We start from the raw sequence: 22,471 nt of genomic DNA, 5'->3' as shown, positions 1-22,471 counted from the left end.
GAAGGCTGAGGTCCCAGATAATCAAAATGTTCAGTTTTGGTGGGGTGTTTTTTGGTCCATTTGAATTCAATTTAAATATTTGGGGTTTGGCAAGAAAGGGTGGAATGGTGAAAATTTTTCACTATTTTGAATCCTAAACCAAATAATCTTTTCTTCATTTAAGATAACTGAAATCACTTAGAGACTGCTCAGAGTTGGGTTGGATTTGTGCTGGACACACAGCCTGCCCTCTGCCTTGGAGGAAAGGACAAGGGGGTCTGAGCATCCTAGGGATGTCTCTGTGGATGCATGTGGGTCAATCCTCTGATGAGGTTTCAGTGATTTTGTAGTGACTTTTTTATAGCAAATGTGGATTCTATAATGATAATGACTGTTTTTAACATCCACTCACACGTGGCACACGCAGTGCAAACCCACATCAGCAGTTGAGCAATATCTGGCAGCATGATTTGGCAGCTTAGGAGGGAAAGGGAAGACTCTTGAGGGAACTAAGAAGGTTTAGGTCATGCTCTGCACTTGTCCAAACTGGAATCACAGGTTTAATGCTTCTGCTTTGGAGAGGATGGGCCATTGCTCAAAGCTGACCACTGTTACTTCTCAATGTGGATGGGATCTCCAGGCCTTCTCTGGGGGCACCCCTGGCTCTAGGTACATGCAAGAAGCAGTTCAAACTGGGAGTATCCAGAATCCAGAACTCATGCTGGGAAAGGACACTGTCCATGTTTTTCAGGATGCCTGCACGCCTGTGTTAGTAAACGCAGATGACGGCAATAATGCCTTTGGGAGAATCTTGGCACAGTGGGACTGGCTGTTTTTCTGATGGAGGACTGAGATAGCAGGAGAAACCTTTATCCTCTGGCTGAGCAAGAACATCTTGAATCTGTTTATATGTGTATGAAAAAAATTAATCAAACCTCCACAGGCGAGATTCCTCAAGGATGATGATAAACACTCAGCTAGCTTAGGAATCCTGCACAAAACCTATGGGTTAACCTGGGGAGCTCTTTAACTCAAGATACACTTGAGGAGGAGGGCTGTGGGGCACATGTAGAGAAATGTCACCAGGACAGGTCCAGCGTTTTCCGTGCACAGAGCAGGTACTGGGTCACTCCAGTTTTACTCACTTGGGGTGTCTTTCACTCTCTGTTACTAACATGGCCAACAATTATTACTCCCCTCCTTGTTTTTATTTGATGTCCCAGACGTCAGAACCTGATCTCTGCCAGGATGAGTAAGGATCCTGGCTCGGTGGCAGATAATCTCTGAGTTTCAGTTTAAGGAGGATTAAAAAGAAATCCAGCACAGCAAACACTGGTTTCTCTGGGAGATGGGTAGGGGTGAAAGTGAGCCCAGCCTCACCTCCGCACGGCTGAGATAGATGATGGTTGAATGTAAAAGTGGGTTGATGTAGCCTGCGAGGTAAAACTGAGGCCTCTGTTTGGTTTGACACCCCTTCCCATCTTCTCTGCAGCCCAAGAATTGAAGAAAGCCTCAAGTGAGACAAGTAGCTGGTTGCTTGAATCATTCTCTCTCGCTCATCATTCCTACACAGCAAGATGCTGGTGATAGTTACCTCCTGGGGGGTGGATTCATATCCCCTTCTCCATAGAGATTTCAACCTGCCATCTCCCACACCCTGGCTGAGTGCCTTAAATATTTGGTGAAGTATCTGGATATCCTCTACAGAGCTGTAAACCTAGGCCAAAAATAGTTTCCAGCTGCAACTATATGACTGATTTGACCTGAGACTACTTGGGAAGAGGGGGGGTGTCAAGTATTTTATCCACAGAGGAAAAATAATTGCCCTCTCCTATTAAGAAGACTGAAAGGAAGAAGCTCTGTTGCTACAGGAAATGAGCAATGAGATCTTTTAGACAAGGCTAGGAGGCTACACTAATAAACACCACCTTTTCCCAAGCTGTAGTTTGAAAAAATACAGAGTTCTTCTCCCTGTCTCCTTTTGTATATAACCATACACTTATGTTTGGGGTTTCAGGATGTCCTAGAGTCACAGACATTCTCATCATGTGCACTGATAATGATACACATTTCATGGCTGTCACCCCTGGGAGGGCAAGTGGGTGTCCCAAATACACAATATCTTCCCAGAAAAAAATAAAGACCAAGCATTCCACATTCAAATTACAGAATCGTAGAATTATTTAGGTTGCAAAGGACCCAAAAGATCATTGAATCTGGTCCTAGGTTTTAAAAAGCATTTGAAGTCAGGCTTCTAGAATCAGATTTAGGCTAATAAATTAATAATCAAATTTTCACATGTGCTATGGTCAGCTTCTCTTAGATTACACAGTTGCAGCTGGAAGGCCAACATTTTTGAAAATCAGGATACTTAGGGGCTTGAATGCAGACCTGAAATAAAGATTTCCACAATTTCTATTGAAAAAAGCTTCAGTAGTTTCATGAGCACAAGTTTTAGGTATCCATTAGGAAAATCTCAGCTTTGCAGTAAAACGCCTCCAGATTCCTGAAATTTTGTTCATTTGGCAGCCAGGCACCAAGTTCTGCCGTCTGACCCAGAAAGAAGTCTACTGAGTTCTGTATGACTTATGTAGCCTTTCTTTGGAAAATAAATAAATCATTCAACTGGAAATACTCAAAAAGCTGGGCTTATGTCCAGATACAGTATGCCTAGCTTAGTGGCAAAAAAGTTACGGCACACATCCTGCATTGTCAAGAACGCTGAATGTTTTGGCTGCCCTAATAGAAAAACAATAATTCAATCATGTATTATAAAGGAATTTCCTGGAGAAGTTTGGCCTCACTCAATCATCCTATTAGATTTATCCTTAATGTGGAAGAACGGCACATTAAATTCATTACATACATTAGGCCAGCTACTTTTATTTCCAGATGGCTTTCCATGAAGTGGTCAAAATGCCTAAAAAAAGGCATTTTGAAGATGCCTTTATATGTAACTCCCATAGCATGATAATAACTCTGCAGTCTTACACCACTGTATGCCCAGTAATTCCTTCTTGCAATGGAAGGACACATTTAACACAACTAGCTTAAGTATGTTAAAAATCAATAATGACAGGCCCACAGGGCTGGGATCATTGTTTTATTTTGCTGGCAGGGGCCCACAAGACTGGGATATTATGCAAAGAAGAGAGAGGATGTGTGAGGAGATAGTTATGCTAATATAGAGCACTTCCCCCCTCTCTCTCTCCTCCCTGGAGTAACTGTCTTAACATTACACGTGGTGATTTGTCCTTTGCAGTTCCAAATTACCTACACCTGTTGGCTCTGGCACACTAAATAAATACCCCATTAAAGATTTCTCTATTCTCCAAGAATGAGGAAAATGCAGTGCAAAGTGCCCTGCTGCAGCCCTACAACCCTCACAGAAGTGTTTTAGCAAGCTTTCAGAAGAGAGTAGCTAGATCAGTATCAACACTTGGGAAAATAGGGCTGCAGAGAGATCTTTATGCCATTTTAGAGATTTAGCTTTACCAGAGCCTTGAAGAACTTTGGTCCTGGCAGAGGTCTGGGATGGTGCTGCTGGAAAACAGCCCTGTGCTCCCATTAGAGCCTGTAAGGGACTGTGTTAATGATGAGGAGACTCAAGGTCCCTAAACAAAAGTAAGGGAGGTATGTCACCTCTGCAGACAATGCTCCCTTTTCATGCAACACTGGCTAGAATCCTTTTCTTTAGAGCTTCTCAAGGACCAGAACCTCTTGTGTTTGTGAAGTCTGGTCCTATATTGTGTGACTTTTTCCCAGCTGCCAAAACACCACTCTCAGCACACTCTCGGTGTTGACAGGATAACTTTTAATTTCTCAGGGTCCTTTAGATGTTTCCCCCTCACATTCTCCTTCATCTCACAAATATGCCATGCCTTCTTCTCCCTGGACCAGAGACCTGGATTCTGCTGGTTAGCCAAAGGACCAGTAATTACTTCCCACTGGGGTCCCAGGCCAGAGGAAGAGCAGCACTTTGGGGGGCAGCTCTTATGTCTCTCCATGAGAAAAGCAGAACTGCCTCTTCAGAGGGAAGATGGGTTTATTGTGGGAGGTGGGTGCTGCTGCTTTGGTGTACAGCACCTTCTCTGCTGATCACACTGCACACACTGCAGATGTGCAGGGATGGGCTGAGGAACTATTTCAGTAAAAAATCACCCCTGAACTGAAATGGTATAAAACTGCTCCAAAAACACTCATTACTTTAGTAATAAAGGATACTTAATTAAAGGACTTTGTTTTTTGCTCTATGCTTTTGCACATACAGGGTGCCCAAGCCAGACCAGGACACAATTGTGATTATGAAGCATCACAGAGCAGCTTCCCCACTCAGCTGCCTTGGGTTGGGGACTATTTGGGGCCACTTCTCTGTCAGGGTTACCAGGAACATGGAAGTTCCACAGCAGGAGTTTTGACTGATGCAGATATGGAGAGTTGTTAATTACACACACCGAGCGACTGCAAACCATCACTTTGACTGCACTTGATGATGGGAAAGGCTTTACTATTCTTGGATCTGCCACAAAAACATTTCAAGTTGTTACCATGCCTCTCTCTGCAAAGAGGCAGAAGGCTCCAGTGTTTCAGCTGTGCCAGTGCAAACAGTTTCCTCACCACCTTCACTCAAGTGTCTCCTAATGATACCCCTGGACCTCGTGTTACACTCCATTACACACATGCTGCCACATATGTAAAATACATCTACCCTTTATGCATGTGTAAATATACATGCTCTGCATTCATGCATGTAATACAGGTATCAGCTTTCCTAAGTCCACAAGATCTGTAGCTTTACTGGTGCACAAGCATGTCCTCTGCATACTTAGAAATTATATCAACAAGATGTGTGTGCCAAGACTTTTCAGGAAGGAATCTGAACCAGTTGACCGGCCAAAAATGTCAATATGTGCCCATAAAATGCTGTTACATGCACTGGAGCTGCATGTTGTGCTCCTCCCAGTGCCAGCAGCAGGGGCAGGCAGGATGCTTTGTGGCGGCATCCCATCCTTCCTCCTGCACATCCAGAGTTTTTAAGGAGTAACTCCTGTGTGTCCCTTTCTATGCTGCTGGTACAATTTGCCAATAATATAATTTAACATATGTTTGAACTGCTTCTGTGGTCTTAGAAAATGTAAAAAGAACACATATTTGTAAAAACTCTGGGTTGCCTGATGTGCTGGAAGCTTGCTAGGTGCCTATAATGTTTCAAACTGAATCCTTTCCCTGTTCATTTCTTGCCAGGTTTTCTGTAGTCCCAAGGGGTAAAGTTCTCATCTGTCAGTTCCAAATTACTGAAACCATAAAGTTGAGAATATGACAATTATCAAAATCTCAGATTTTTCTATGTGATCTGCTGTTGTGCTGAATCCAGTGTCCCCACTCTTCAAGCCCTAAGTCCTTTGTTCTGCACTAATGGAAAGAGTTTCATACAATTGCCCACGTTCCACAGGAACAGTTCACTGTGGTCATTGCATTAATTAATCTTTTCTCTGAACTTCCAATGTCCCTAATACTAGATCTGTGTTTATTGTCGTCAAAGTCCACCTTTAAATTTGTAAGTTTGTAATTTTCTTCACCTTTCCTGACAGTCAACACTTTCCTTCCTCAGTGTTTGTGATAGCCAGAGCAAAAAAGATGAAACTGAGATACAGGTCAACTAGACAGTCTTTCTATATACCAGTTCATTTTTATTGTTTATTAAAAATGGATAAAACCTGATTAAAAAGGTGAAATAATTATTAACACACTGTTAAAACTAGGTAGTAATTCGTTGCTCTTGCTACAGGGAAGCTTGGCACATTTTTCTTTCTTGTACATTTTCCAGCCTTATTTTTCTCCATCAGTTAACATCCATTGCAGGAGAGCAAAGCCTCTCCCTGAACAAAGCTCTGCAGACAAACCGGGATTACAGGCTGCATTCTGACTTCCTGTATGTTAGAGAAAATACAGTATGATGCCAATTACTGCAGGGGGGAAGGACTTTGGATTTATATCACTGTATCTGAGATCATAATTCTTCTCCTTGTGAGTAACTGGGGTCACGTGTCTCCGTGTTTAACGTTACCACTGCAATGCCCACGCCTCGTGCTGGAGGGTGAGCAGCCTCAGCCATCCCAGATGACTGAGTCATGAGCATTTTTTCTAGATGAATGTATGAGAGTTTATATGAGAGCAAGTAATTGCTCTTCATATGTGCCTGGGATATTATTTCATTAACCAAACTACTCCCTGCTCATGCAGAAGCCCTAAAGATCAAGCAGCTGCTAGTACCAAATTAAGTTTTCCTTGGGGTTAGAGCACAAAGCCAAAACTTTTAGGTCCTTTTTCATTACCTTCTTCAATTTGTGACTTTAGACAAACTCCCTGGGATCTCTGTCCATCAGTTACCCATCTATAAAGTGGAATGAAAGGTTAATTTATGAGGGAAAAGAGATGTGAAAGTTAAGCACATGGGGCCAAATTCTGTCCTGTTACTCATACTGAAACAGTCCCAGGCTCTGTGTTCCTTGACTGTTTGGCTCCATGACATCACCAAGGAAAGCTGCACTGGTGTAAGTTCATGTGTTTACCCCAGCTCTCCAAGCAGGTAAAACACTCCGGAACAGTCTGAAATTCTCCAGTGAAAGCTGCCCTATAAATACAAAGTGTTCCTGTGACTCAGGTTCACTCTTTGTTTGGGTACAGATTCAACATCTCACTTCCTTGGCTTATGAGACAGGTTGTTATTACAACACTCTTTCCTACCTCCTAACACCTACTTAAGCAGAAATCACTTCTTACTGGTCTCATGTTCAGGGCACAGAAATCTATTTAAACTTTCCTTGTGACATGAAGGAAATTGTTCAAATCAACCCCTCTGCCCCTGAGGGATTGCTGTCTTGTTACACCAACCTGCTACAGGTGAAGCCTTCAGGATGTCTTTAACTTTGCTTTTCTTAGGAAGGATCTCAGCTTCTGAGACTGAAGAGACTCCTCTGAAGCCATGAGAAAACAGCATGGGAAAGCAAGTGCAGGGGGGAAAAGAGAAGTTTTGTTCCCAAAGGAGGTTTTTTAATGTGGCTGAAGAAGGGAATTAAGACTTCAGATTGAGGCTTTAGCACCATGTTAGGTAAGTGACCCCCTTTAGCATAAAATCACAGTATGGAGAGTAAGCAGAATATTGTCAGCTATGTTTATATAACCAATTTTATATGTTCTAATATCCATTTCATGCCTGCACGAGTGGCTATATAACCTATAAAGCACTAGAGGTCTGTTTTGCCAAGTTTTCTTCCCATGGTAGTAACTTTTCCTCGCTATATGTAATGTTTATGCTATAGTCATCTAGGTTAGTGATAAAAACCTCTTATTTTCAAAATCTCACAGCTGTAATGGTGGCAGTTCCTTTAGTACCAGGTTGGGGTCAAACAGAATGACCCTGAGCCCAGCAGACACTCACCCAACACCCCCCACCACACACACACTGGACACTTCTTACCTTGCTTTTCACAAGCCCAAGAGTCCAAACCCAGCTGTGTTCCAGAGATCTATTAGTGTGCACACACTAAAGAGCATATTTATGATACCACAAATATTTAAGTATGGCCTCTGCAAGTGGGAGGAGAAATTGCTCTCTCCAAGAGCTTTTGGCCATAGGATTTCCCTTTCTTGCCAGCCTCCATGTGTCCCCCTGAAGCGATGGGTTTGGCGGGGAGGCCTCAGATAATCATCTGACATCTTTCACAGTGATCATAAAAAGAGCTAGTAAGAACTCCTTATATATTATCATATGCATTTGAGTATCCACAGGACAAAGCAACACTTCCAGGAAAGGAGGGAGGAGCGTGCAGCGGGTGCTGAGGCATTCAGGGAGTTCATCTGCCAGTCAGTGGAGAGGGGAAGGAAGGATCCTGCCAACGTGTCTCAGAAAGCTCTGGCCAGCTCCTTCCTTCTTTGTTTTCTTGTTGGGAAAAATGAAGCTTTCTAGCCTAATACCTAGTGTGACTGTGAAATGAAGTTAATGAAAAGGGTTCAGAGTCAGAGGAGGCTCCCTCTTGAAGGGCTCAGAAGGCCTTCTAAGCCAAACAGGGTCATTTCTTAGGGATGTCTGCTGCCTTCCTAGAGTCCAGATTAAAGATGTGAAGAGAAATCTTTCTGCCCTGCTATGGGTGTTGGATTTCTATCCATTACTGATTTTTCAGATAGGAAAGGACAAATTCATAACAAGAATTTCAAGCAAAATCAAGAGAGGCATCCAGGGCTTGGGACAACAGGTTAAGGGATCAGGAGCACAGGCAGGCTCTCCTCTCTTTCCAGTTGCAGGGAATGCTGAGGGAAGAAACAGGAAGAGCCAGCAGATCAATAGCTGGCTCCAAGCCTGGTGTCATCAGCAACATTTTGGGGTTCTTGATCATGGGTCAGTTTACATGACACCAAGCTGAATGGCAACAGATGGGGTACACCTGTGTCAAAATGGGAAAAGGATATTTGCACAGGAATGAGCAGGGCTCATTGAGACAGCTTTAAACTAGATTTGAAGGGGGAAAGGATAAGCCCAGGCTTGCTAGAGGCAGCCTGGGGCCAGCACCCCAAAATTTGAGCGAGAGGATGCTAGTGAGGTCCTTTGGTCTGCTCTCTTAGTGAAAGAAGGGATGGAGATTCGTCAGCACCAGAGACACGAGGGTTATTGATATGTTAGAAACCATGGAGGCACCTGAGAATTGTCAGGCAGGAATTAGAACTTCTCCCTGGAAAAGGTGGCAGGAGTGTGCAGGAGAGAACTTCCTGACACAGCTGGTGAGGGAGGCAGCCAGGAAAGGCATCCACTGAACTTGCCGTTTGTGAACAGAGAAGAACTGGTGGGGAATGTTGGAGGCTGCCTGGGGCACAGAGATCACAGAATCATAGAGATTTTGATTCTCAGAGAAGGAAGGAGAAGGATTCACAGAATTGCTGTCATCTGGAGGGAAGACTTTGGCCTCTTTAGGAGCCTGATTCATGGAGTCCCTTGGAAGGAGAGCTGAAGGGCAAAGGAGTTCAGGAAGGCTGGACATTCTTCAGGAAGGAAATCTTCAATGCTGAGGGAAGGTTGTTACCATATGCTCAAAGATGAGCTGGTGGGGAAACACTGGCACAGGCTGCCCAGGGAAGTGGTGGAGTCACCAGCCTTGCAGGTATTTTAAAATCCAGTAGATGTAGTTGCTCAGGGACAGGGTTTCATGGTGGCATTGGCAGTGCTGGATTAATGGTTGGACACAGGGATCTTAAAGGTACTTCCAACCTAACCAATTCTATAATTCTATGATTCCAAAAGGTGATTTAAAGTTGATATTCAGTATCTTGGTTTGGACTACTAAATGGCTTTCCTGTAATACGCTGCTTTACAGAATGGTTGAAGACAGAGCCAAAATCAGCCTCTGCAAAATGGAAATTATCCTTGTCCCAAAGTTTACATTTTCAGCTGAAAACAAGGGATCAGGTTCTCTCCCTCAGGCTGAGCAGATTCTTATTCTGCAAGTAATTGTGCTGAAACCAATGGTAGTGAAATGGAGTTGAAAGATGTCCTGGCGTGGTGTAGAGGCCACTAGCTTTGATTTCAAACATCCATTCACCTTGTTTACTTATATACTAAAAACCTTAAAATGCCCTGCAGGCATTGCAGTATATTGGGACTGAGATGCCATGGCTGAGCTTTGCTGCCTGCTTGGATCTCCCAGCATACATATAGAAATCCAAGGTAAAAAAGGATGGAGCAAATCTGTCCAAAAAGCCATTTTGTTTCTTCTGATTATGGTTTGTTTTTTTTTTATTTGGTTTATTTCTTTTGCTTTTCCTCCTACCTCCAGCCAAATTCCCAGTCACATTGGTAGAGTGAGTGTAATTCACTGGGTACCCTGACTTAAATATTTAAGTAGATTTTCCACTAGCAGATTGAAAGGGTGGATCCCATGGGCATGGTTCTGCAGCTTCTTTTCCTGAAATAAGTCAGCTGATTTGGTGAAGTACTTGCTCTGTGCCCCCTCTGTGCTGTTACATGGATTTATTTCATTTCCCATTACATCAATACAACTCTGCACATGGTGCTATTTCCCCATGGCATTAATATGGGTCTGCACATAAGGAAACAGGAGGAAAAAGAGGAGCTCCTGAAGACCTCCTTGGCTTATCCATTAGCTCTCAATGAAACAGGATGGAAAAATCTCAGAGAGGAAACTTTTACACTGGCAAAATGCCAGACTGATTAAATCAAAATGAGCCTCCCAGCATAAATCTGAGGAGTTCCTCAGGTTTCCAATGAGGTCAGTGGGCTGGTGATGGGGAGAGCTCAGCCCTGTTAGAGCCATGAGATAACTGGGTGTTGGTCACCACTATCTTTATCTGCTTATGTCACTGCAGGAATTCAGCAAACTGATGTAATTCACACTGGACCAAGCTTGTGGCTTGGATGATGAAGCTGTAAGGCCACACTCTGCTCCTCAAGAGCTTGTGATGGGGCTCAGGAACCCTGCAGCTCCAAAATACCTGAATCACCCCAAACAACACCCCAGCACAAACTGGGTCATAAGGGGAAAGTACTCCAAAAATGCATTCAAAACACTTCCAGGTGGTAAGGAGGAGCTCAAAGGCAGTAATTTTGGGTTGCCTATATCAACTTAATTTACCCTTGTCTATAAAATCTCCATCCCTTTAGCTGCCTGGTCCTGTTCTCCTTTCTCCTCCCAGGCTGTCACCCAGTTTTTAAGTGGCTTGGGGATCCTTTTCTGCCTAAAAGGGATAAATCTTGGAAGAGTCAAATTATTAATCTCTAGAAGTCTCTGCTGAGTATATGATTTCTCTTTCAATTTGCTTTCTTAGAAATAGATTAATGGCTTTATTCCCTTGTTTTTCAGCTCGAGGCAGGAAAATCTAACAGGAGCTTTCAGCTTGAATGATGAATGTTTTGTGAGGCTATACTGAATGGCAAATAAGACCTTTTCCTGGGAAGTTCTGAGCAACCTTGGCACGAGGTGGGACTCAGGTAGTGCAGGGTGGACTCACAGAATGTTTAGAAGAGCACTCCAGTGGTTGTGGCAGATCTCCCAGAGCACTGCACTGAGTGGGTAAATGTATATGATCTGCACAGAGGTCTCAGGGAGGCAAGGCTGATTCCTTGTTTCATGATGTTTTTGATGTGATTGTTCCATAATCTCCTTAACCTGCCTTTCATTGCCATAAAACTCTATCTTCTCATCCAAATATTGATGTCATCTTCTCTCTTCCTTCCCCAGAGCCCCATTTCATCTTCTCCTGTCAGAGTGCCTCTCCTCTGGTCTGTGGGGATGCCAGAAGGGTAGAGCAATTATATCAGAGAACAGAATACTTTTGTCCTCTGATCTCTGCTACCTCCTTTACTACAAGGCTTCAGAAGCAGACCCAGCTCTCACTTCACGTCCATGCAAGTGTCCAACACACTGGGGTGGATCTACAGAGAGCTCATCTTTAGTGACCTGGCAGATGTTTGTTGCTATTATAAATTTATTAAAAATCATAATACTTGGGACCAGCCTTTTGTTCCCAAGAAAATAAGCAACTCTGCCCTGTTTCCACAAAGGAGGCAGGGAATGAGAGTGGTGCTGAGCTGGCATTTAGCACCAGCTCCAGGAAAGTATGGAGCAGGGTCCCAGCACCCTCCCCTGCCAGGCTCCTGGCACCCCCCAGCTCATGAGCACAGTCTGAATGGAGGTGCTTCTGCTCCAAGAAGTCTTGACACAGCACCATCACTCAAAATCTGCAGTTCTTCCTTCTGGATCGCAAGATTTCTTCCCTGATTAGAATTTGGCAACACAAGGAAACAGAGTCTGTGCCTGTGCTCCTTCACAGTTACAATGAAAGAGACAGGCGTGCTATGCTGACTTAGGAAAATGGTCTGTCAAGTTCTTATAAACAATAATAATAAGTAAAATAATGTTTCATTTTCTCCAAATTAAGAGGGTATTTGTTTCGCACTCGCAAAAATCTGCTGGTCCTCTGAAATGGATCAGTAGTGACATCCAGTGGCCACAAACTGAGACAGCCACAGTAATTTTGGGATGTAACAGCTTGGGCTGGATTTACCGCTATTTGCATGTCTCCTAAAAGTGTTGTGCATGTCAAAAAAAAAAAAAAGTTTGTAGATTTTATAAGTGCCATCATCCAGGGAATGAGGAATATATATATATATATATATGTATATATATGTATGTACACACACACACATACGCACACATATATATACATATATCAACACAGATCTTGTACTAGGCGCCACTCTTTTGCTCTGACCCACACAACGTTCCCTCCATAGACATTGACCTTCAGAATAAGCTTAATTCACTCGATCAGCTATTTTGGAGTTAAAGTTTTGGAGTGAAAGGTAAAGTAAAGTAAACTTGGTGTGTCTATGCAGGTTGTCAGTTTGTTTAATCAGTTTCTTCCAAGGGCTTTTTGGCTCTCAGAAGGTTCCTATTCATCTCCTTGGCTTCTTAGGCATCTTCTGGCAATACTGTCTAAACAAAGGGGCTTTCTGCACTTGGCAGAGTCATGCAGATGTCGTGGTTTCTGTATGATGAGTGAAGGATCTGCTATCAATGCTTTTTTAAAAGGAAACGTGTATGAAATACAGTGCAGACCCCTATTAAAACTTTCACAGCCCTATTTCCCAAGATTTAGATGGCCACTAGATCCAGGTATTCCAAGTCCAACTTGGCAACCCTACATCATGAGTGATTTTTTTCTACATCATGATTGCTTTTTTCCTCATCATGTTATCATGTTCCAACCCACAATGTGTTAAATACAGCAAAGGGAATACTTTGAGTATCCAAGTGGCCCCCTGACCTTGAATGAGCAGACAGGGACTGTCTTGCATTGCAGCCACTGTGCCTCACTTCTTGCTGAGCCAGGGTTGCAGAGTGACTCCTCATGGGGGATATGAAGCAGGCCACCAAGGAGTGCATCAGCTGGTTTGGATGAGTTGGGGAACTTGAGAAGACCTTGGTTCTCTTTCTTGGTGTGTTAGAAAAATACTGACCAGCCCAGAGTGAGCCAGTCACAGACTGTTTTTCACTAACTGTGCACTAGGAAATGCTCAGCTCTCCCTCAGAGACAATAGGCTTTTCTTTAGTGAAGTGCTGATGCTGGGACTCCATAAAGGAAATCCTCAGTAAAACATTGTTTCTTACTTGACCAGACTTGCAATTTAAGACGTTAAATTTACACCTTCTCTGGCAGCCCTGTGCCTCTTGCTCAGTTCTAATCTGAAGGGACTGCTGTGGTTCAGTTCAGAGTTGGGGGAGATAATCAAGTTACTGTTGGCTGGAGAGTCACTGTGTGTTCCTCGAGGCTGGGGGTTCCACCACAGGCATTCTTCTAGACTCTCACAAACACGCAGCAAAAATGCATTATCTTAAATCTTCTTTTGCTGACATTTAAATGAACACATTTTTCCTCAAATATGAGACAGGCCAAGAACATCTGGCTCCACTGATGCTCAGTAAGTAATTCATTACACTGCAGGAGCTCACTCATTTTTGAGCCCTGGGCTTTGGTAATGCTCTTGCCTGGTTTATGGCTCTGGTGTACTTGATTTGTGCTTGAGCCAGGGTTTTATATTTAGGCACTTGAGCAACAAGTTTTGCACAGAGATCTAAACCTTTAATTCACATTTGTGGAAAGGGCTGGAGTAAAGCCCTGCTCACTATTCATTGCTTACATTTAGAATACGGATGCTTCAAGGAGTGACAATTGAGTCTAAAAACACATGTATTGAAACTAAAAAGCAGAGGCACATAAGCCAGCCTGATCAGATCCTGCTGATGCTTTATCTGAGATAGCCTGATAAAGCATCCTACTTATCTGTTCAGGGTGGTTGTTTAAGGACATCATGATGATGGCTGACATTTCTGTCATGTCACTTTTTGTTTCGCCCTTGTCAGGATGACTCTTATTTCTCTCCTGCTTCCATTTCTCGTAATGTTTGTTTACCAGTGCTTAAAAGATGCTAAGGCTCCAAATAGGACCCAGATGGCAGCAAGCCCCTATTATTGACATACAACTGTTTATACTCAGCTTGTACTTACAATCATTCATAGTAACTTCAGATTCTGATCCTTTAAGAAAATTTTGGGATGAGTTTCCAAACCAAACCCAAGGAATTTACTGCAGCAGTATAATTAGCACCTTTGCTTAACCTTCTCAATAGAGCAAGTCCATCATTATGGAGAAGATTAATTCCTGCTAAGGAAACAGAAGGAGAAATTTAGCAGTGCCTGAATCCACAGGAGATCTGAGCTACTCCCTGAGTAACCCCCTCTCATGGGATGTGAAACATCCTCTAAGATAGGAGAGAGTGAACAGATTACCAGATATCAGAATCACATCTCAGAAAAACATCAGGCTGCAAGGCAGGAGTTAAAATTGGAAAGCTTTATGTCATTGGTGCCAGGTGGGTGACAGAGCAGAGTGGTTGTAAAAAAGGAAGAAATGAGTAAGTGACAGTATTGGTCTCCAGCAGAGTCTTTATGAGGCACTGTAAGTCTAGCAGGAGTTAACAGAATGTAATAGGATTAAACTTGGCTGAATTCAGAGCAAATAGTAAGATTTGCTTTCTCAGAAGTTTGAGATTTGGAGGTTTGGCAGCTCAGTAAGAAATGAAACATTAAAAGGGGTGGTTGGAGTATATTTTGTCACTATTATTATTAATATTCCCAAAAATCCCTGGCAGGCATAGGGTCCTTAGGCAACCCACCTGCAGAAGAGGGAATATGTGTGGAGAGTGGCTGCAGGCTGAAAAGAAAACCAGCTGTGGAGTGGTCATGTAGTGCTGCCCTGTGTGGGAGTGTGGTGTGGGTCTGCTGGGCTGCCCTGGTCTCTCTCCAAGACCTGAGGTCACCAGCACTACCACAGGGAGGGATTCATGACAGCTACCTGCTGCTGGAGATAGAGAGCATAAAGATTTAATCCTTAGTCTGTGTGGAAGAGGGAGAAGTTCCATTTGTTCCATTTGCACAGACAGCAACTGCTGGCTGTGCCTTTTTGTTTTTTTAATTCTGGTAGCAAGAAATAAAGGTGGAATTCCTTCAGCTTTAAGTTTTGCTGGAGGAGAACAAAGGTTTTTTTCTTTCCTACTTCCCTCATCCCATCAGACTCCCTCTCCTGCCTCCCCAAAATGAAGAATGTTATAGCATTGTCCAAGCCCATTAACAAGGCCTGTTCTGCCTTTTTTTCCCCCACAGTATTTCTTCAACCCTGAGCTGGAATGATCTCTCACTTTACTAATGGAAATGCTAACAGTGTATGAGGACACACCTTGTGGAGCAGATACTGCACTGGCCCTAAGGCTGTCCCACATCCCATGGAAAGGGACCAGCCCAGCTCCCAGGGAAGACACAAGAGAAATACAGAGAGAGGTACAAAAATCTTTATTAAGTTATGCTCAGAAATATTGTGCATCTGTCAGAGAAGTCTCAGTATTGATACAGCCAGGAAGTCAATTACTTCAGTGGTGGTGGTGGTGGCACCACAAAAAAGTGGCTCCCCCAAAGGGAGTGGATTCAATGACTGGATTCAATGCTGGTTGTAAGTGCACCTCCCTCAGGATCTCTGAATGCACATGATTGTGATGTTGGCTGGCTGTCTTTTATTTTCTCTCAGCTGTTTTCTTTGGACCTTTCTACTAGATTGTGGATTATCTATAGATGAGGTACCACAACTGCATGGTAAGAAATGTATTCATGGTCTTCAAAATTTTTAATAAATGAGAGTTGTAACTGTTAAAGGTAGCAGTTTTATCATTATCATTATCATTTGTCATTTATCATTAGATGAGGAAAAAAGCCATCAATGCTGCATATTTTATGTGTGAGTTCAGGCCTCCTGGTGCTGATTCTACCTCAACGGGGGCTCAGTCTGGGGGCAAAAATGGAAGAAACTGAAAATCTTCTCCATTGTAATGATTGCATGAGTATATATACACAACAGCAAAGCTCTTCTTTTAACATCAATAAGTAGAGCTGACAAGATATAATAGCATATTATTGCCTGCAAAGGAAGGCACTGCACTTAGGTTTTCCAGTATTCCTCTGCTGCTGGATTTAGTATCATGTTACAGGAAGCCTGACTAGGCAAACCTTGGCGAGATCTAACGATCTCATACTCTTTTGCCGTTCTGTTTTACACACTGATGTGCAGATGCTGGTCTGCTTTGGAGAAAGCATAGGCTGGCTCTGCATCTTTTGGTACTCGAAAAGAATAAAGTTTCAGAGCCTCATGTCCCAGAAGACCTATGAGGATGAAGCTTTGGACTATATTTTGTCTCTTCAAGACAAGAAGATCTTGTCAAAGTTTATAATATACTTTTTTATTGTGCTGATTAGGCTTTTAATGCCACAGGAAATCTGAGTGGTGCACCTATGAGTCTCTGCGTGGTTAACTCCTGAAGCATTTAATTAATGTCCTGAAATATTATATTTAACATTTAGTGAAAAAAAAAAAGAAATTAAAAAAAAATCACAAATCTCTAGTATATGTAATATAAGACAGAGGATCCCCTCGTTTGTTTACAACATAAAAATCTACTTAATTTTATTATGACCATTCTCTATTCGCTTTTCTTTCCACTCAGCTGTGTTAGTCTACAGCACCTTTTAAGCAATAGCCTGTTTGGGTCTACATGTCCAGCAAAATCTTACAAGTTACTCCTTGACACATTAATTGCATTTCCAAATAACTTGTTTCTCAAGTTCTCCACCTGCTATTTCATCACAGCACACAGGAACACACACACTATTTGCCAGACCCACGCAGGACCTCCTTTCCTTGGATGAGCTAAATCAGCAAACAAGTGTGGCTGAAGCAGAATGAACCAAGGCAAGCACAGAAAAGGCACTGAAAGTTTTCTTCCCAGATGAAAAAGAAATGCATGTGATTTATTGAGCATTAAATATTCAGGAGAAGAGGATCAGATATTTCAAATTCTCGTCATCCATCATGAATTCTGGACTAGAGAAGCACTGAATACATCAGGGGTATTGCTCAAACTATGAGCAGTTGGCTCTTGTGTAAGCAATAGGAAAAGAGGTGTGCTGGCATCAAGACAAATACTCCTCAGAAAAGCTGTGAACCAGAACTCTTCACAGATACCAAGAATCATTTTTATACTGTTTACCCAAACCCAGTGCTTCTAAATGCCTCTCTGTTAGAAAAGGGTACTTTGTATTGTTGGTAAATGGGAAAATGAAGAAGTGTGAAAAATGAGTCACAAAGCCACAGAGAGAGAAAATGTAGTGAGAGCAACCACAGCACCCTCACTGCCCCGGTGTTCCTCCCATAGCACCTATTGCAGTTTCCTGCAGCCCTGGCCTCCAACAAGAGCTAAATCAACTCACTGGTGTGGATAATGGTTAGAGATATTTATTCCAGCTGCCCCAGATGTGTCTACACGTCCAACTTATCTAACCAGCATGTAAGTTTTGCAAGCACATTCATCCTGATCTTACACGTGTGACTTCAGGGCTTGAAGACCTAAGCTCCATCTCATAGGATTCAGGTGACTAAACACCTTCTGAAGATGATGAAGCAACTTGGCTGCTGTCTGTGGTGAGAATCCAGGCAGGAATTCTGGTGTTGCTGTTTCACAGGGCTGTTCTCTCCAGGGCTGGTATCCAAACCATTAAAATACCCTCCTTAAATGTTGGGATGGGGCAGATTCAAAGCAAAGTCACCCTGATAGCTGGGCATATTGAGCCCAGGCACAGAATAACACAGAAACAAAATATTGAGCCAGAATTATGAGCAAGGAGGGAAGACAGGACTGTGCTGATGATTTCTGACTAAAAACTATTTCTGTAGGTAACACTTGTGTCAAAAAAACCCCCAAAAACAACAATGAAATGAAGTACAAAATGTACACCACCTACAGATTGTTACTGCTAACTCAACTAAATGTAAAAAGGGAGGAAAGCAAAAGGGGAAAATCAATGGTGTGAAAAGGACAGCAATAACTTGCTTTTAAATCTTCATTGCATCTGTGTGACCTCCTCTTCCCCTAAATTTGAACCTGTGCTTGCTCTTAATGGCACCTATCTTGTGTCAAATTAAAAATTACCCCCAGTAAATGCACATGAAGAGAAGACATGAAAAAGAAAATTACTGTGGGAAGAGTCACACTGATGAGGGTAACTGTAGGGATCAAACAAGAACTTGGCCTTGTGAAAAAGCAGTATTTTCATTGTTCTGAGAGGGTTTCACAAATAACTAGGCACAGATTTTGAAAACGTCCTTGATGGTGCCCTTCTGACAAGGAGCAAGGCGGCGAGATCAAGTTACAGCATCAGACGTGCGGAGCAACTGGTGCGGAGGAAGTCTTGATGCCCACAAATCTCCTGTGTAAAATCAAACACAGACAATTACCTCGCTTATGAACCATGGTGGTGTAACAGGCTGCAGCCAGCAGCCTGTCCAGCTGCTCCTTGGCACAGATCCTGAACAGACCTTGCAGTTGGTCCTAAATCTTCGGCTCCTTCCCAGCCAGGAGCTGCACTGATTGCATTAAGAATTCACAGAGCTGCTGACTGCTGCCCTTTTCCTAGAGATATGGGTGGGTCAGCCAAATTGCCACCAACAGGCTCTCTCCCAGGCTTTCCCAGCAAAACAGCAGGAGTGGAGGAGGATATAGTCCTGAAGAAGGAGAACATCCCAGACAATTGCCATTAGGAACAGAGCTGAATTAGCTGAAGAAATTTGTGTTCCCATCCTAATAGAAGGGAGAGGAACACCCAAATAAAGCAGCTCTGCCCAGCCCAGGCAATTCTGTTGCACAAATGCTATCTGTCCTTGTTAAAGACCTCTGGTGTCCCTTGAAGAGCTTTAGAATGGGACAAAATTCAATCCTTTTCCCTATCCACTCCTTTTACCTACCCTTGTGCACACCCTGTTCTTGACAAGCTCTGCTGTTAAATCCCCACTAAGTTTTTTTTTCCTGCCATCCTTCTCAACATGCAATTTTTACATGTTTACCTGTGATTCCCTTCCCCTGTCTTTGACATCCTTTGTGCCCAAGCTGCTCCAGAGATGGACCAGAACCCTGTGTACATTATAGAGTGGATAATATGACTACACTCTCATGCTCCCTGGTTTATGCTCCCTCCAAAGCAGATAATTTCTGCATGGTACGAACAGTATTGCCAGACTATGTTTTAAGCTTTTAAGCTGATGAAGCAAAGATTAGTATCTCAGAAGTCTATTAACAAATTAGGAGGGTTGTTTTTTTACCAAGTATGCATATTTATATATAATTAATGAAGTCCAAGGCTTGCAATACATGTCTTTATCACTCCTGTATCACTCCTGTGTACAGCAGTGTATAAATTATTCTTATTATTGCTCCTTGCTCTTAAGAAGTTAACAGGGAAAAGGAAGAGCTTTCTGGTTTTTTCAGAAATGAAGCCCCAGTACCACTCTAAGCACAGGGCTCAGCCTTTTTTTACCTATTTTACCTGAAATCTGCATTCCCTCTCAAACCGGTTTGACGTCTCTGTAGGGTTGAGGGATCAGGGGAAAGCAATAGGACTACTCTGAGATAACAAAGGAAAGCACTGGGTACAAGGAAGTCTGGAAATCCATGCTTGCCTTAACTCAGTCTTTGTGCTGGAATCAGGAGTGAGGTGAAGCTCTGGGAACACTGGTCCAAAGGAGCAAGAAAACTCAAGAAAAGCTCACATGCTGTTTTATTTCTCAGAAAAATATTAAACGCTCTTCCTGCTCCTCCTCCAGAAACAGCCATTTTGGATCCTTGAGATAAACCCAGCTGTTTTCTGTTGTTCTTCTTCTCTTAACCAAGCTCTGCTCCCACAGCAGCTCCTCTGCTGCAGCACCTGCCACAGCTCACAGGGCTTTGAGGAGCTTTCCAGCTTCCTCTTTGTCCTCCTCCCCACCTTACCCTCTACCCCTGCTCCCCTGAGCCTCACTCCCAGACACGATGAGCCTCCCTGGTCTCTTTTTTTTCTACCATTTTGGTGGATTGGCTGCCATAACCTGCTAAAATTTTCCTTTTTAAATTCTTTTTATTCCCACAGCTCTTCTGACTCTTCTCAGAGGAGAGAAAGCTCTGACAGGTTGATTTTTCAGACCAGCTGCCTGTTGATAAATAATGATGTGATACTTAGTGGATATTAACTGATTGCAGGGGAAAGCAAACCTGGAGTGATCTGCAGAAAAACAAGGCAGGGATCAACCTTTCAAATCTCAGCAAAGGAGTTTTGCTGGATGATTAGCTCAAAGCAGTGGAAGCAGTTAATAGATGTATTTTTAAAAAACCCATGAACATAAGACTAAGAGCATTTAAAAATAACTGTTCTTAATGTTGCTACGGAGACCTTTATTGTAGCCACTGAACGTGATGTGCATTGATTATATTCCTCATAGGTAACATTCTTCTCTCAGACTACCAGAAGCTGACAGTCCTCCCACTTGTACAAGGTGGTGGGAGTACACGGGCTGTGGAACTAAACAGCACTGGAGAGGAGCATTGCTCAGTTTTTCAACTCTTAAAAATTTGTAGATGTACAATTTCAGCACTCCATTAACAATTTCTTGCCTTTGCAGATATCCCTTGTTTAATACATTCTGCCTTTTTTCAAGCAGAAGGGCTTAGGATCAGTGCTTAGGATCATTGTAATTGGGGTGATAAATGCAGCAATCCTATTATAAAAATAAGGGTTATCATTCATATGGCTGGCAGTGCATGTATTTGGAGCTCCCTCAGTAAAATCTGAGTAGTTTCAACACATGGCATTCAAACAAAAACTGCATTGACTAAATGAAAGATTTTATTTGTCTTTAAGCTGAGCTGATCGGGTCACAGTAAAGAAATGGCAGAAAATGTATTGCTGCTACTCATGTAGTTACATGGGCTGCTCTTTTCAAAAGCTTTTGAGAAAATGTTGCTGATCAAAAGCAGTTAAATGAAAATCTTGCCAAAAAAACCTCCACATTTTTATTACCATATTCTAAGCTTTACCCATTCCAATAAAAATAACATTATTTGGAAATACAGCCCTCACAGAACTTCAGTTTCACTTTTTAGATGACAGTTTTCATCTTCCTGGCTTTTTTTTATTTTAATATTGATTTGGATTAAATAACCTTGCACGGATGACAAATTTTAGCAGAAATTATTCAGGAACCCAAGCTTCTTTAAGGCTTATTTCAGAGAAGTTTTAAATTTCATATTGAAAATATTTGCTTCAGTTTTTCCATTTGTGAGATGTAGAGCTCAATAAGTAAATTCAAACAGAAGTGTATAGGCTGCATTTCAGGCAGCTGTGGTTTTAGAGACATGCTTCTTAAATTAGCGGAATAACTGAAAAGTTGTAGGCTGGTAGTGGGAGGAAATGCTAATTTGCTGTGGTGCTGAGGACAACAAACAGGTTTCTCCCTTGTTTTAGCCTGCAGACTGGAATTTCACCTTCTCACTCAATCCGGCATCCTCAGCATCACTGAGTGCCCAGGAAAAGAGAGTTGAAATTGAACAGATCCAAAGCTGTATGGATATCCCTGAGCTTTGCCTTCTGGCCTACTGAAGCTACAGGAGTACAGTTTGTTCAAAATATGGGAAATTGTTCCTCAGTTAAGAGGGATTTGGATTTTTTACCTTGTCAGAAGTTTGGAAGGGAACATGAAGATCCTTGTTTTAAATTGCATTTCTGCCAGAGATTTCCATCTATTTTTACTGATAATCCAAAATTTAGAACAACCTTCCCAATCTTTCCCTACTATTTTTCTTACTTATTTTTGTTACTTCCTTTGTGTAGGTGGTTCACTTAGCCCATTCCCCTACAATGTCTTATGCACAAAAAAAGTGTTTAAAATAGTGTTAAAATTATGGCCTGAGCTCACTATCAAAGGATAAAGCCAGATCTCACTGTTACTACAGAGATAACACAGTTTTCCAGCTTGCAAAACATTTGTGACATGATGAATTGCTTCTGTCCTCTCCAATGTATCACTCCTTGAGTTAGAAATGTGAGGTTGTGTTTCTGGGTGAATGTAAATTTGGCCAATGTTTGCCTTGCTCTGAACAGAAGCAGCACAGACAGAGTAGTATGAAACCAGACTATTAAATAAAGTCTAAAGGGAGAATGGCGGGAATTGTAATGCTATGCTTTCTCAGCTGAAATGTGTTACTAATGGTATTTACAGAGATTTCAATAATATAGCTATCTGTCTTAAAAAGTTAAACAAAGTAGCTCATGTTATTACAAATATGTAGCCTCAATTGATATGTATATGTATTAAAATACAAACACATGTACATATATTAGAATTATAGTTCAGATATAGTTGCAATGATTATTATTTGTCATTAAACATGGCCTTTTGGGATGTCTTCTGAGAAAATCTACTTGAGTTTGTGCAGAAATATGTTGTGAAGGGAATAAAACTACGTGTGCATAGATTAGCTTTGGGAGGCCACATGCATATTTTCATTCTCTGA

At 42.3% G+C, this 22,471-nt stretch overlaps 1 protein-coding gene across 1 annotated transcript in view; it reads left to right on the top strand.

Moving 5' to 3' along the window:
- LOC310912314 (uncharacterized protein) overlaps nt 1-22,471 on the top strand; it is a gene marked incomplete at its 5' end in the record, with an annotated part of 70,842 nt that extends 48,371 nt beyond the window's left edge. The window contains 3 exons of the transcript XR_014590646.1: nt 6,922-7,090; nt 15,213-15,386; nt 16,744-22,471. The remainder of the gene's footprint in view (nt 1-6,921; nt 7,091-15,212; nt 15,387-16,743) is intronic.

This window comes from Zosterops lateralis (assembly GCF_965231275.1).
Source record: "Zosterops lateralis genome assembly, chromosome: 8".
NCBI classification, from domain to species: Eukaryota; Metazoa; Chordata; class Aves; order Passeriformes; family Zosteropidae; genus Zosterops; species Zosterops lateralis.
Note: the sequence above shows the minus strand (reverse complement) of the source record. Positions and strands in the feature narration are given on the sequence as shown.